The following is a 13694-nucleotide window of genomic DNA, read 5'->3' on the forward strand; positions in this document are numbered from 1 at the left end:
AGCTAAATTGTCATTATTTAATTTTTTATTTCTGAGCAATGACAAAGAAACAATTTATTTTATATTTAAGAAGAAAAGGGAGAAAAAAAGAGAAAAACTCCCCACTGCCCAAATTTCGATTGACCTCACAAATTTGACTATAGTTGACTTAACATACACCAAGTGCATTTTGGAAGGAAATGGCATGCAAGGTTTATTAAATTGGCAGTTTTCTCTGTGTTCAGATATAGCTGCCCTAAACCATTTTCCCCTGCAGCATGATACACATGTACTTTCCTTTAATACATGAAAAGGCAAATGCAGAAAAAATTTTTGGTGCTTTGAATAAAATCTATTAATAGTATATATAACTTTGGTTACAGCATATGAATACATTTTCTATGTCACTTTGCAAAGAGATACTGTTTTCAGTTCAGCTAAGTTCAGTCAGTCAGTCATGTCTAACTCTTTGCTTACCCCTTGGACAGCAGCACACCAGGCCTCCCTGTCCATCACCAATTTCTAGAGCTTACTCAAACTCATGTCCAATGAGTCAGTGATGTCATTCAACCATCTCATCCCTTCTTCTGTTGCTTTCAATCTTTCCCAGCATCAGGGTCTTTTCAAATGAGTCAGGTCTTTGCATCAGGTACCAAAGTATTGGAGTTTCAACTTCAGCATCAGTCCTTCCAATGAATATTCAGGACTGATTTCCTTTAGGATTGACTGGTTGGATCTCCTTGCAGTCCAAGGGACTCTCAAGAGTCTTTTCCAACACCACTATTCAAAAGCATCAATTCTTTGCCCCTCAGCTTTCTTTATACTCTAACTCTCACATCCATACATGACTAATGGAAAAACCATAGTTTTGACTAGATGGACCTTTGTTGGCAAGCAATGCCTCTGTTTTTTAATATGCTGTCTAGGTTGGTCATAGATTTCCTTTCAAGGAGCAAGCATCTTTTAATTTCATGGCTGCAGTCACCATCTCCAGTGATTTTGAGCTCAAAAAAATAAAACCTCTCACTTTTTTCATTGCTTCTCTATCTATTTGCCATGAAGTGATGGGACTGGATGCCATGATCTTAGATTCCTGAATGCTGAGTTTTAAGCCAACTTTTTCACTCTCCTCTTTCACTTTCATCAAGAGGCTCTTTAGTTCTCCTTCACTTTCTCCCATAAGGGTGGTATCATCTGCACATCTGAGGTTACTGATATTTCTCTCAGCAATCTTGATTCCAGCTTGTGCTTCATCCAGTCCAGCATTTCACATGATGTACTCTGCATATAAGTTAAATAAGCAGGGTGACAATATGCAGCCTTGACATACTCCTTTCCTGATTTGGAACCAGTCTGTTCCATGTCCAGTTTTTACTGTTGTTTCTTGACTTTCATACAGATTTCTCAGGAGGCAGGCAAGGTGGCCTGGTATTCCCATCTCTTTAAGAATTTTCCAGTTTGTTGTGATCCACACAGTCAAAGGCTTTGGCGTAGTCAATAAAGCAGAAGTAAATGTTTTTCTGGAACTCTCTTGCTTTTTCGATTGATCCAACAGATGTTGGTAATTTGATCTTGGTTTTTCTGCTTTTTCTAAGTCCAGCTTGAACATCTGAATATTCACAGTTCATGTACTGTTGAAACCTGGCTTGGAGAATTTTGAGCATTAGTATGTGAGATGAGTGCGTTTTTGAGGTAGTCTGCATATTCTTTGGCATTGCCTTTCTTTGGGATTGGAATGAAAACTGACCTTTTCCAGTTCTGTGGCCACTACTGAGTTTTCCAAATTTGCTGCCATATTGAGTGCAGCACTTTCACATCATCATCTGGAAATATCTAAGCTGGAATTCCATCACCTCCACTATCTTTGTTCATAGTGATGCTTTCTAAGGCCCACTTGACTTCACATTCCAGGATGTCTGACTCTAGCTGAGTGATCACACCATCATGGTTATCTGGGTTATGAAGATTTTTTGCATAGTTCTGTATATTCTTGCCACCTTCTTAATATCTTCTGCTTCTGTTATGTCCATACCATTTCTGTTCTTTATTGAGCCCATCTTTGCATGAAATTTTCCCTTTGTATCTCTAATATACTTGAAGATATCTCTAGTCTTTCACATTTATTGTTTTCCTCTATTTGTTTGCATTGATCGCTGAGGGAGGCTTTCTTATCTCTCCTTGCTATTCTTTGGAACTCTGCTTTCAAATGGGTATATATTTCTTTCTTTTTTTTTTTTTTTTTGCCTTTGCCTTTAGCTTCTTTTCTTTTCACAGCAAAGGGATGTTGTTTTACCCTTTATCAAGTAGATGAAGATCAAGTGAAGTGAAAGTCACTCAGTTGTGTCCGACTTTGTGACCCCATGGAATATACAGTCCACGGACTTCTGCAGGCCAGAATACTACAGTGGGTAGCTGTTCCCTTCTCCATGGGATCTTCCCAACCCAGGGATTGAACCCAGGTCTCCTGCATTGCAGGCACATTCTTTACCAGCTGGGCCATGAGGGAAGCCCAAGAATATTGGAGTGGGTAGCCTATCCCTGCTCCAGCAGATCTTCCTGACCTAAGAATCGAACCGGGGTCTCCGCCATTGCAGGTGCCAAAATACATTATTATGATGTTTAAATGGATTACTTGAATTTACATGACCTGAAAAATACATTAAATTAAACCATATATTTGTATATAAAAATATATTTGCATGCGGAAATATATTTTAATATTTTCTTATGGCAACAGTCTTCCTTATCTACAAAGCAAATTCTCTTTTTTAATCTATCTAGTGAATAACAATCTTTCATATGTCTTTGACATGGAAGTATTTTTATATTAAAGAAAATAAGCTAAAATACAAAATTATGTACAGTTTTATATTAAGAAAAATAAAATTACTAGTTAACATATAACCTAGAATTCAAGACTCCATAAATCATGTATTTCTCTTTGTCTATTAATTTTCATATCCTGAAGTCATTTGGGAGTTCTTTGTCAATGTAATTTAAAGTGGGGTTTATCTATGTGAATCTTCTGAATGCCTCTTCTAATATTTAAAATATATTTATTTCATTAAATTTAATAGTAAGCAGATGGTATTTTACTAATATAATTAGATATATTGGTATTATAGTTTGAATTTTTGCACCCCCACACCCACCAAAAGTCATACGGAAGTCCTAACTCCATGTTTCCCAAAATGCCATCTTATTTGGAAATTGAGTTGTAGATATAATTAGTTAAGATGAAGTCATTCTATAGCAGGGAGTTCCCCAACTCTAGCATGACTGGGGAGCTTATAGGAAGGCCATCTGAAGACAGAGACAAAGGAAGAGCACTGTGCTACAAGGAAGATAAAGATTGAAATTAAGTGTCTGCAAGACAGGGAACAGGAGACTGCTGGCAATCACTTGAATCTAGGAAGATAAAAGACAGAATTCCTCTGCAGGATTCAGAGGGAGGTTATATAGGTCAGTATATTGATTTTGGACTGCTCAGTTCAATTCAGTCACTCAGTCGTGTCCGACTCTTTGCCACCCCATGAACCGCAGCATGTCAGACTTCCCTGTCCATCACCAACTCCTGGAGCTTGTTCAAACTCATGTCCATTGAGTCGGTTGATGCCATCCAACCATCTCACGGTCTGCCATCTCCTTCTCCTCTTGTCTTCAATCTTTCCCAGCAACAGGGTCTTTTCCAGTGAGTTAGTTCTTTGCATCAAGTGGCCAAAGTATTGAAGTTTCAGCTTCAGCATCAGTCTTTCCAATGAATATTCAGGACTGATTTGCTTTAGGATTGACTGGTTTGATCTCCTTGAAGACCAGGGGACTCTCAAGAGTCTTCTCCAATACCACAGTTCAAAAGTATTCATTCTTTGGCATTCAGCTTTCTTTTGGACTCCTAGAGATAATAAATTTCTGTTGTGGTAAATTACCCAGGTTTTGTTGTTGCTGTTGTTGTTATGGCTAGACTCAAATATCAATTTTTGAATCTAGATAAAAGCAATTACTTTCTTAATATAATATTTTATAAAGCAATATTATATAATTTATAGTGAATAATTAATTACTAAATAACTATCACTTGCCTATAATTTCATTGAGTAAAAACAAATAAGGTATAATGGACAGAGTGCTCATGCAGAATCAAGAAACTGAGTCTATGTAATTTGCTCTATTTATTACTTGTAGAAGACCTTGTCTTCTTCCTGGGCTACTGTTTTTCCATTCACCAAATAAAGACAATACCTCTATGTGTAGTTCTAAAATCAATTTGAATATTAAACAAGGTCATATTTGTCAAACTGGTTGAAAGTTAAAAGCAAGTGCCAGCTTAAGAAAACACCATCATATAGGCTTCTACTCAGCATATGCATGTTAGTGTTCAGATTTAATTATTCCTGTTTTGGGGCTAAATTCATTAAACATAAATCAAAACAGATTCAGTACCATTTATGATCATTTGTACTCCATTAATTTGGATCCTGCTGATTATTTATATTTCTTTAACTTTCTACTGCTAAGACATTTCTTTCTAAAAAATGTAAAGAAAAAGTCTCAAATCTTGCTATACATAGCTCAGAATTGTCTCCTTAACTCTGAAACTCAAAATGTGTATATCTCATAGATTTCTCAGAAAAACTTGTCAAAACTGAAATTTATAAACTTTTATTTCAAATATTCTCTATCCCTCTTAGGTCAGAAAAAGCCTAACTATCCTCCTACCAGATTCTTAGAAACATGACTTTCAACTCTGAACTCTCTTTTTGATTGCTACTCAAATCTATTTGCTTCCCCAGTGGCTAGCACTGTGAATCCCCTCAATATTGCCCCCGTCCATCTGCTTATCTTATCCCTCCCGTCAGAATTTTAATTTTGAGTTCATCATATTTTGGCAATTTTCTCCTACAACCTCCAATAACATTTCTAATCCATCCTCCACTTTACCACCAGAGCTCTTTAAACTGCCAGTTTGGCTTTATTGACATTTCTTGTTCTTTCAACTTTATTTCTGGTTTCAGGTTTAGTCATGGGCAATTGCATGTAGTATCCTCCTGCTTGCCCTGTGGACCTAATATAGCCTCTATATTTGTGTTTTCTGCAAGTCACTTATTTCCTGAAGTTAAAAAAGAAAATTAGTGGCCCTTTTGGGGATGCCTGTTAGGCTCTTATGTGTATAACCAAAAAATTAAGATGATATTAATGCAAGCTGGGGGATCCTCAGTGAATGGGCAAGCAAGTACATAAACAGTGGATGATAAAAGATAAATTCACATTTAAACACACACACACACACACACACACACACATGTGTATGCGCAATAATTCCTCAGGTCAACCAGTAGGAGTAGAACATTCAGTTTTCAAACAATAGGTCATCTTGCATAAAGTTTCGTGATACTGCAGCAATATTCCTTACAGTGATATTTTCTATTTTTTAAAAATCTATACACAGTATTCAGTGGATGCTCTTTTTGGGGATGACCCAAGCTCTCCACTTTCCTCTGTCTTCTAATGCCTGAAGTATGATTATAAATGAGGGTAATTTAAAAACATATTATAATATGTATTGCTTTTATGTTTTTAAATAATTATACTTTCCATAAATCATTATTTTCCTATTCTCACTGAATGTTCTATTATCTCAAAAATCTGTATTCGTCAATTCATTTCAGTAAATTCTGTTTAGAAACAAAAGTTTAGAAAATTCATCATAAATCTTTCATAAGGCAATCAGAACAGTGTCTACAATAAAATAAATAATAAAAATACAGGGAGCAATCATAAATGAATACCTCCCAAATTATCTTGCCACAAAAATGTTCCCTTTTTAAGGGACTATTTCAAATATTCCCTTTCTAAGGGTATATTTCTCTTTCCTTTTCTGTATTGAATTATTTGCCTATTGAAAAATTTAACTTAGAGATGCAGAGTACAGTCTGGAAGGCAGATAATATTAGGAAGATGAATGACTATAATCTTTTTCTCTCGACTTTAAATCATTTGAAAGCAAAAAGTAGTGCATCAGTTTAGAGATATAAGCCAAAAATGACCTCTGAAATTTACTTTCTTGCATAGGAGAATTGTCTCTGAAGTCAACTTAATAGTTTGGTTTAAAATCATAAGATTAAACTTAGAAAAGTGAGTTTTAGCATTTGCTTTTGGCACTTAACTTATTTCCTTAATTCAAAGCCAACAACCCATTCAGCACATTAAACTAATTGGTTTTCCCCCAATGCACCTATATAATTCTTCTATATAGTTTCTCATTAACTTTTAAAATAGAAATCTGATTTGTAGGTTAAGTGAATTCAATTCTGATTTTAATATTATAATGTTTGTTTTATGATACATACTGTATAAAAATATCATATTTTTCTATATGTCTGGAAGTGTTTCTGTCTCTAACCAGAGATGCTTATAAGAATGGCATTGGTGTGTATACAGTCCTTTAGAATGATATGTTTTATTGTCTCATGTGAATAATGGAAAGACAGCTTGTGAAAAAAGAAAGAAAAATGGAAACAGGAAAATCATAAAGGAAAACAACTACAAGTCTAAAGCTACCCAATCTAAAGTCTCCTTACTTTTATATTTCCTGTTAAGTTGGTATAATAATTTTCTTTATTGTTTCTATCCTTTTGAACTGGAGTTTCCATTACATGCAGCCAAACCTGTCCTACACACAAAGAGAAGTCAGTGGTTTTAATACATCTTATTAGATATTCTGATACCTTTGCCTATTCATGACTCTTTATTATCTTAATCTAGTCTCTATAAATGTTTTCTATAATTTCTATATTTTATAACTAAGAATTCAACTTTGGCTTGTGCAGTATTACTGGTTGGGGCACAGACTTGGATTACTGTGATACTGAATGGCTTGCCTTGGAAACAAACAGAGATTATTGTGTCATTTTTGAGACTGTACCCAAGTACTGCATTTTGAACTCTTTTGTTGACTATGGGGGGAAGTGCTGCATTCAATATGCCAGAAAATTTGGAAAACACAGCAGTGACCACAGGACTGGAAAAGGTCAATTTTCATTCCAATGCCAAAGGATTTTCAAACTGCCACACGTTTGCACTCATCTCACACGCTAGCAAAGTAATGCTCAAAATTCTCCAAGCCAGGTTTCAACAGTACATGAACCATGAACTTCCAGATGTTCAAGCTGGATTTAGAAAAGGCAGAGGAACCAGAGGTCAAACTGCCAACATCAGCTGGATCATAGAAAGAGCAAGAAAGTTCCAGAAATCATCTAATTCTGCTTTATTGACACCACCAAAGCCTTTGACTATGTGGATCACAACAAACTGTGGAAAATTCTTATAGAGATGGGAATACCAGACCACCTTACCTGCCTCCTGAGAAATCTGTATGCAGGTCAAGAAACAACAGTTAGAATTGGACATGGAACAACAGACTGGTTCCAAATAGGAAAAGGAGTACGTCAAGGCTGTATATTGTCACTCTGCTTATTTAATTTATATGCAAAGTACATCATGTGAAATGCCAGACTGGATGATGCACAAGCTGGACTCAAGATTGCCAGGATAAATATCAATAACCTCAGATATGCAGATGACACCATCCTTGGGGCAGAAAGTGAAGAGGAATTAAAGAGCCTCTTGAGGAAAGTGAAAGAGGAGAATGAAAAAGCTGACTTAAAAATCAACATTCAGAAAACTAAGATCATGGCATCCGGTCGCATCACTTCATGGCAAATAGATGGAGAAACAGTGGAAACAGTGAGAGACTTTATTATTTTGGGCTCCAAAATCACTGCAGATGGTGACTGCAGTCATGAAATTAAACAACGCTTACCCCTTGGAAGACAAGCTAGGACCAATCTAGACAGCATAGACATTACTTTGCTGACAAAAGTCCATCTAGTCAAAGCTATGGTTTTTCCAGTAGTCATGTATGGATGTGAGAGTTGGACCATAAAGAAAGCTGAGTCCTGAAAAATTGAACTGTGGTGAACAGTTCAATTGAACTGTTTTTGAACTGTGGTGTTGGAGAAGACTCTTGAGAGTCCCTTGGACTGCAAGGAGATTCACCCAGTCAATCCTAAAGGAAATCATTCCTGAATATTCATTGGAAGGACTGATTTTGAAGCTCCAATACTACTTTGGCCACCTGAAGTGAAGATCTGACTCATTTGAAAAGATCCTATGCTGGGAAAGGTTGAAGGCAGGAAGAGAAGGGGTTGGCAGAGGATTAGATTGTTGGATGGCATCACTGACTTGATGGAGGTGAGTTTAAACAAGCTCTGGAGTTGGTGATGGACGGGGAAGCCTGGCTTGCTGTAGTCGTTGGGTTGCAAAAGTCAGACACGAATGAGCAACTGAACTGAACTGAACTAAGAATTTGTCAACCTCAGCAAAACTGATGTTTATATGAAATACAAATATCAATAATTGTCTATGTTTACACACACACACACACATTAGTCCCTGGACCTGACAACAGAGAAAAATGTCTAGATACTGTATCAAATGTCCCTTGGGTGGAGGGAGAGTAAAGTCACCCTAGTTGTAAACCAGTGAGTTAAGTGTCTCCTCTTAATCCAGAGGCTACTGTAAAGGTGATCAGTCCTGGGTGTTCATTGGAAGGACTGATGCTGAAGCTGAATCTCCAATACTTTGGCCACCTCATGCATAGAGTTGACTCATTGGAAAAGATCCTGATGCTGGGAGGGATTGGGGGCAGGAGGAGAAGGGGAGGACAGAGGATGAGATGGCTGGATGGCATCACCGACTCGATGGGCATGAATTTGAGTGAACTCCGGGAGTTGGTGATGGACAGGGAGGCCTGGCGTGCTGCGATTCATGGGGTCGCAAAGAGTTGGACACAACTGAGTGACTGAACTGAACTGAACCGAACTGAACTGTTATATAAGTAAAAAAGACATGGTCCCTGATCTTTAGCATCTATCTATACAGACATACAGTTTTCATTTTATCTTCAAAATAACTCACTTTGGCCTTCTGCCAAGCATTTAGAAACCTGAAACAAATTCTGCTCTCATCCTGACAATAAGAAATAACTGGATATGTACATAGTTATATATTTCTTGAATCCAGCAAAATCTAAGATCATAGAGAAAGCTAGCCTGAAGCACTAGGAAAGATGTGGCATGAGCACTAGCTCACCTGTGGCATGTAGACAGAACACTTGGAGCAGCTTATACTTGCATGCTCAGCTTTACATCCTCCCTGGATGTGCATGAGCAATATTGGGGGCAGGATAAACAGCAGAGTAATTCTTCCTTAGTAGTTCAATTTGAAGAATGAAGCTACCATAGCTGCGAGCAAAACACAAAGAACCACCCAGTCCATTCTTCCTAAAAGAGCCTAAAGGCGGAAGCCACTACTGGATGAATCAAGACAATTAAAATTCTCCTGTCACTGTGGAAAGAAAGAATAAACTGAGAAAGTCTCATCCCTAAGAACCAAAGATATAGTACCTACTTAAAAATGAGGCTGAACCAGGAAAAGAGATAACGCTTCTTGTCTCTTATACTTAGGTCAGTGAAGGAAAACAACAATGTATCTACTGGGGAATGGTAAAGAAAATGCAGAGACCTCTGATATGCAGGAACATAGGGAAGGCCTAAAACTGAGGGTAGAACTAGAACATTGAGGAGAACCCACTGATTAACCAACTAAAAGCCTTAGCACAGATAATACCTGGAGGAGGAAATGGCAACCCACTCCAGTATCTTTGCCTGGAAAATCCCATGGGCAGAGGAGCCTAGTGGACCACAATCCACGGGGTCACAAAGAGTTGCACATGACTGAAACGACTGAGTACGCACAAATACCATAAAGATTTGAAGCTGGTGGTGCAACAAAACTATTTATAATGAAAATAATACCCAAATTGTGCATAGCTCCTGACAACATTGGTTGATCTCCCCCACTAAAGGGCTAGCAGAAAAAAAAACAGGCATGTCTGTTTCTAGTCCCAATACTCTTTCCCTGAGTCTCTGCTATTCTACACATTATGTATGGCATGAAATTAAAAATTATGAGATACACAAAGGAGTAAGATCATAAAAAATAAATAAGAAACAAAGTATTAAAAAAAAGAAACAAAGTATTCAACAGAAGACTAAGAAATTACTTAGCTGTTGAAATTATAAATTAAGGAAAAAGCCCTCAAATTATTATGGTACTAGTAAAGGTAGATGACATGTATGAACACTTAGGGAATTTCAGCAAAGTGGAGAAACACAAGAATGAATCAAATACTAGAGTTAAATAGAGTTAAGTGAGAGAGATAAAGTATGATGCTGATGGACTCAACACAGCTAAGAAAAGAACTAATGAAATTTTAATTAGGTCAATAATGATTACACAATTTGAAACAAAAAGAGAAGAGAAAAAAACACACTAGAGCAGAACATCATGAGATGTAGAATAATACAAAATGTGAACATATGTTTAATTGGAATCACAGAACAGTATAGACATGAGAGGACAAAGGAAAGATTTGCAAAGGTTATGGCTAAGGATTTCTATAAATATTGAACCAATATTAAACCCAAATTTCATGCTCAGGGAATTTCAAACAGTGAAAATCAAAACCAAACAAACAGAAGAAAACAAAAGAAACCCATACATAGATATAGCATACTTGAACTGATTAAAGTAGTAGTGAGATTCAATTGAAAATATTTAGTACAATACAGATATGAAGAGAAAAAAGCATGAAGACCAACAGATGAAAAATAGATACAGCAGATATAGAAGAACAAAGAAAATACAACATAGTACTTGGCAAAAATTATGAAAGACAGAAGACAACTATTTGAAGTTTTTATTGTTATTACTGTTATTTTCTTTGATTTTTTTTTCCCCAGAGTCAGCACCACATCTGGCTGAAGTGTGGTTGGAGTTCCAACTCGGCCCTCTAGAATGCTACCTTACAGCAGAGGTTCCCCAATCCCTGGGGCGCAGACCAGTAGCAGTACTGGTCCCTGGCCTGTTAGAAACCAGGCCATATAGCAGGAGCTGAGGGGCCAGCAAGCAAGTTAAGATTCATCTATACTTACAGCCACTCCCCATCACCCCAGTACTGCCTAAGCTTGGCCTCTTATCACATCAGTGGTGGCATTGTATTCTCATAGGAGTGCAAACCCCACTGTGAACTGTGTACATGAGGGATTGAGGTTGTGTGCTCCTTATGAGAATCATCCTGAAACCATTCCCCACCCCTGGTCAGTGGAAAAACTGTCTTTCACAAAACCAGTCCCTGGTACCAACAAGGATGGGGACTGTGGTCTTACAAGACATCGGGGACTTTGAAGATGTTATTAAGGTTATTTATCACAATTTTAGGGAGATTATTTTGGATTATCCAAGTGGCTAATTCTATTGCATGAATTCTTAAAAGCTGAGCCTTCTCCTGGCTGAGAGCAAAAGAGGAAGTTAGAGATAGTCAAAGTATGAGAAAGACCCAAGGTACCTTTGCTGGTTTGAAAATGGAGGGGGCCACATGAAAAACAGAATAAACTGAATTCTCCCAGACATCCTGGAAGTACCTGAAGACAGATTATTTCAGAGAGTCTATATGCAATGCAGGCATGCTGATTTGACTGTAATTTCAGCCTTGAGAGACCCTAAGCAGAAAAATCAGTTGAGAGACTCTGTGTCTGAAATTGTGACCTATGAAACCTGTTAGAAAATAAGTTTGTTGTTGTTGGTCAGTCAATAAATCGTGTCTGACTCTTGTGACCCCATGGACTGTAGCCTGCCAGCCTCCTCTGTCCAAGGGATTTCCCAGGCAAGAGTACTATAGTGGGTTATCATTTCCTTCTCCAGGTAATCTTCCCAACCGAGGGACTGAATCCACATCCCCTGCATTTACAAGTGGGTTCTTTACCCACTTAGCCACCAGGGAATCCACTAGGTAAAAAAAAAATAGGTGTTGTCTAAAGCCCCTAAATTCATGATACTTTGCTATAGAAACAATGAAATATCAACATACCACATAGTTGCCCCAAAGAAATCAAAATATTTTACACAAAAACTTGCAAGCAAATGTTTATTCCAGCTTTATTTATAACTACCCCAAACTGAAAATGACCTAAATATCCTTTAGCTAATAAATGGATAACAAACAATATTTCACTTGTATACCAAAGACACTTAAAATTTCATGTCAATAAAACACTAGAAATCAGTCTAATATCACTTGGTTCTCATTAATAGATCACAATGGCATAAATTATAATAAAATTATAATTAAAACATAAGATTATCAATTATTATCTCATCTTATTCTCTCCTTTATGTAGTCTTTCATCATAGAAACTAATACATTTTGAGGGGCTTTATTTCCACTTTCTAAATTCATATACGTTGCTATCTAGGATCATATACAGCTAGATGATTATAAATTATTAGATGATTTATTAGATTTATTAGATGATTTATTATTAGATTATTTATTTTAGAATCTTTTCAGGGCTTGGGTTGATTTTTCTATGATTACCAGTGCTATTCCTTTTCTCTTTAGTTTTTTTTTAGAGTTTACATGTCTTATGGTCTCTGGACCATTTTTCAGAGAGGTTTTTTTTTTTAATGTTTTTCCCCCAAATAATATGACTTCACAAAGAAAGCATTTGAAAAAATAATTTGACAAATCCAACATCCTTTCATTTCAAAAACTCTCAGAAAATTAGGAATAGAAGGGAATTTCCTCTACATGAAAAAGGGCATTTATCAAAAATCCACAGCTAACATCATAATCAATGGTGTCAGATTCAAAAATTTATTGCTAATATTGGAAACAAAACAAGGATGCTGATTTTCAAAATTTTACTAGAAGGTCTAGTTGGAGCAATTAGGCAAGAAAAAGAAATAACAGATATCCAAATTAGAAAGGAAGCAGTAAAATTCTCTGGTTGAAGATGACATGATTCTACATATAGAAAACCACAAAGAATAAATATATACACACACATATACACATATTCACACAAATTCTGGAACTAATTCAGTCAAGGTGCAAGTTATATGATCAAAACAAAAATTCCATTTGTATTATATATAATCTGTAAAGGACTTAATAACCTGAGAAGAAAATTAAGAAAATAATTTCATTTACAATAGCATCCAAAAGAATAAAATACTCTGGAATAAATTTACTCTTCTAAGTGAAAGAGTTATATACTGAAATTTATAAACTACTGGCAAAAGAAATTAAAGGCCTAAGTAAATGAAAATGTATCCTGTGTTTATAGATTGTAAAAGACAATGTTGTTAAGATGTCAATAATACCCAAAGTGATGTACAGATTCAATGTAATTCCTATCATAATACCAATAGTTGTTTTTTTTTTTTTCCACAAAATGGAAAATCCAAACCCCAAATTCATATGCAATTGCAAAGGACTTGAGTGATAAAAAAAATTCTTGAAAAAGAAGAATTAAATTGAAGACATTAAATTTTCAAAAGTTACTACAAAACTTACTAATCAAAGAAATGTGGTCTTAGCATAAGGATAAACATAGAATAATCAAACAGAATTGAGAGTCCAGAAATAAACACATGCCTCTGTGCTGTGCTTTGCTTAGTTGCTAAGTTGTGTCTGACTTTTTGCGACCTTATGGACTATGGTCCGTCAGGCACCTCTGTCCATGGGATTCTCCAGGCAAGAATACTGGAGTGGGTTTCCATGTTCTCCTCCAGGGCATCTTCCCAACCCAGGG

Source organism: Cervus canadensis, chromosome 4 (assembly GCF_019320065.1).
Source record: "Cervus canadensis isolate Bull #8, Minnesota chromosome 4, ASM1932006v1, whole genome shotgun sequence".
Classification (NCBI taxonomy): Eukaryota; Metazoa; Chordata; class Mammalia; order Artiodactyla; family Cervidae; genus Cervus; species Cervus canadensis.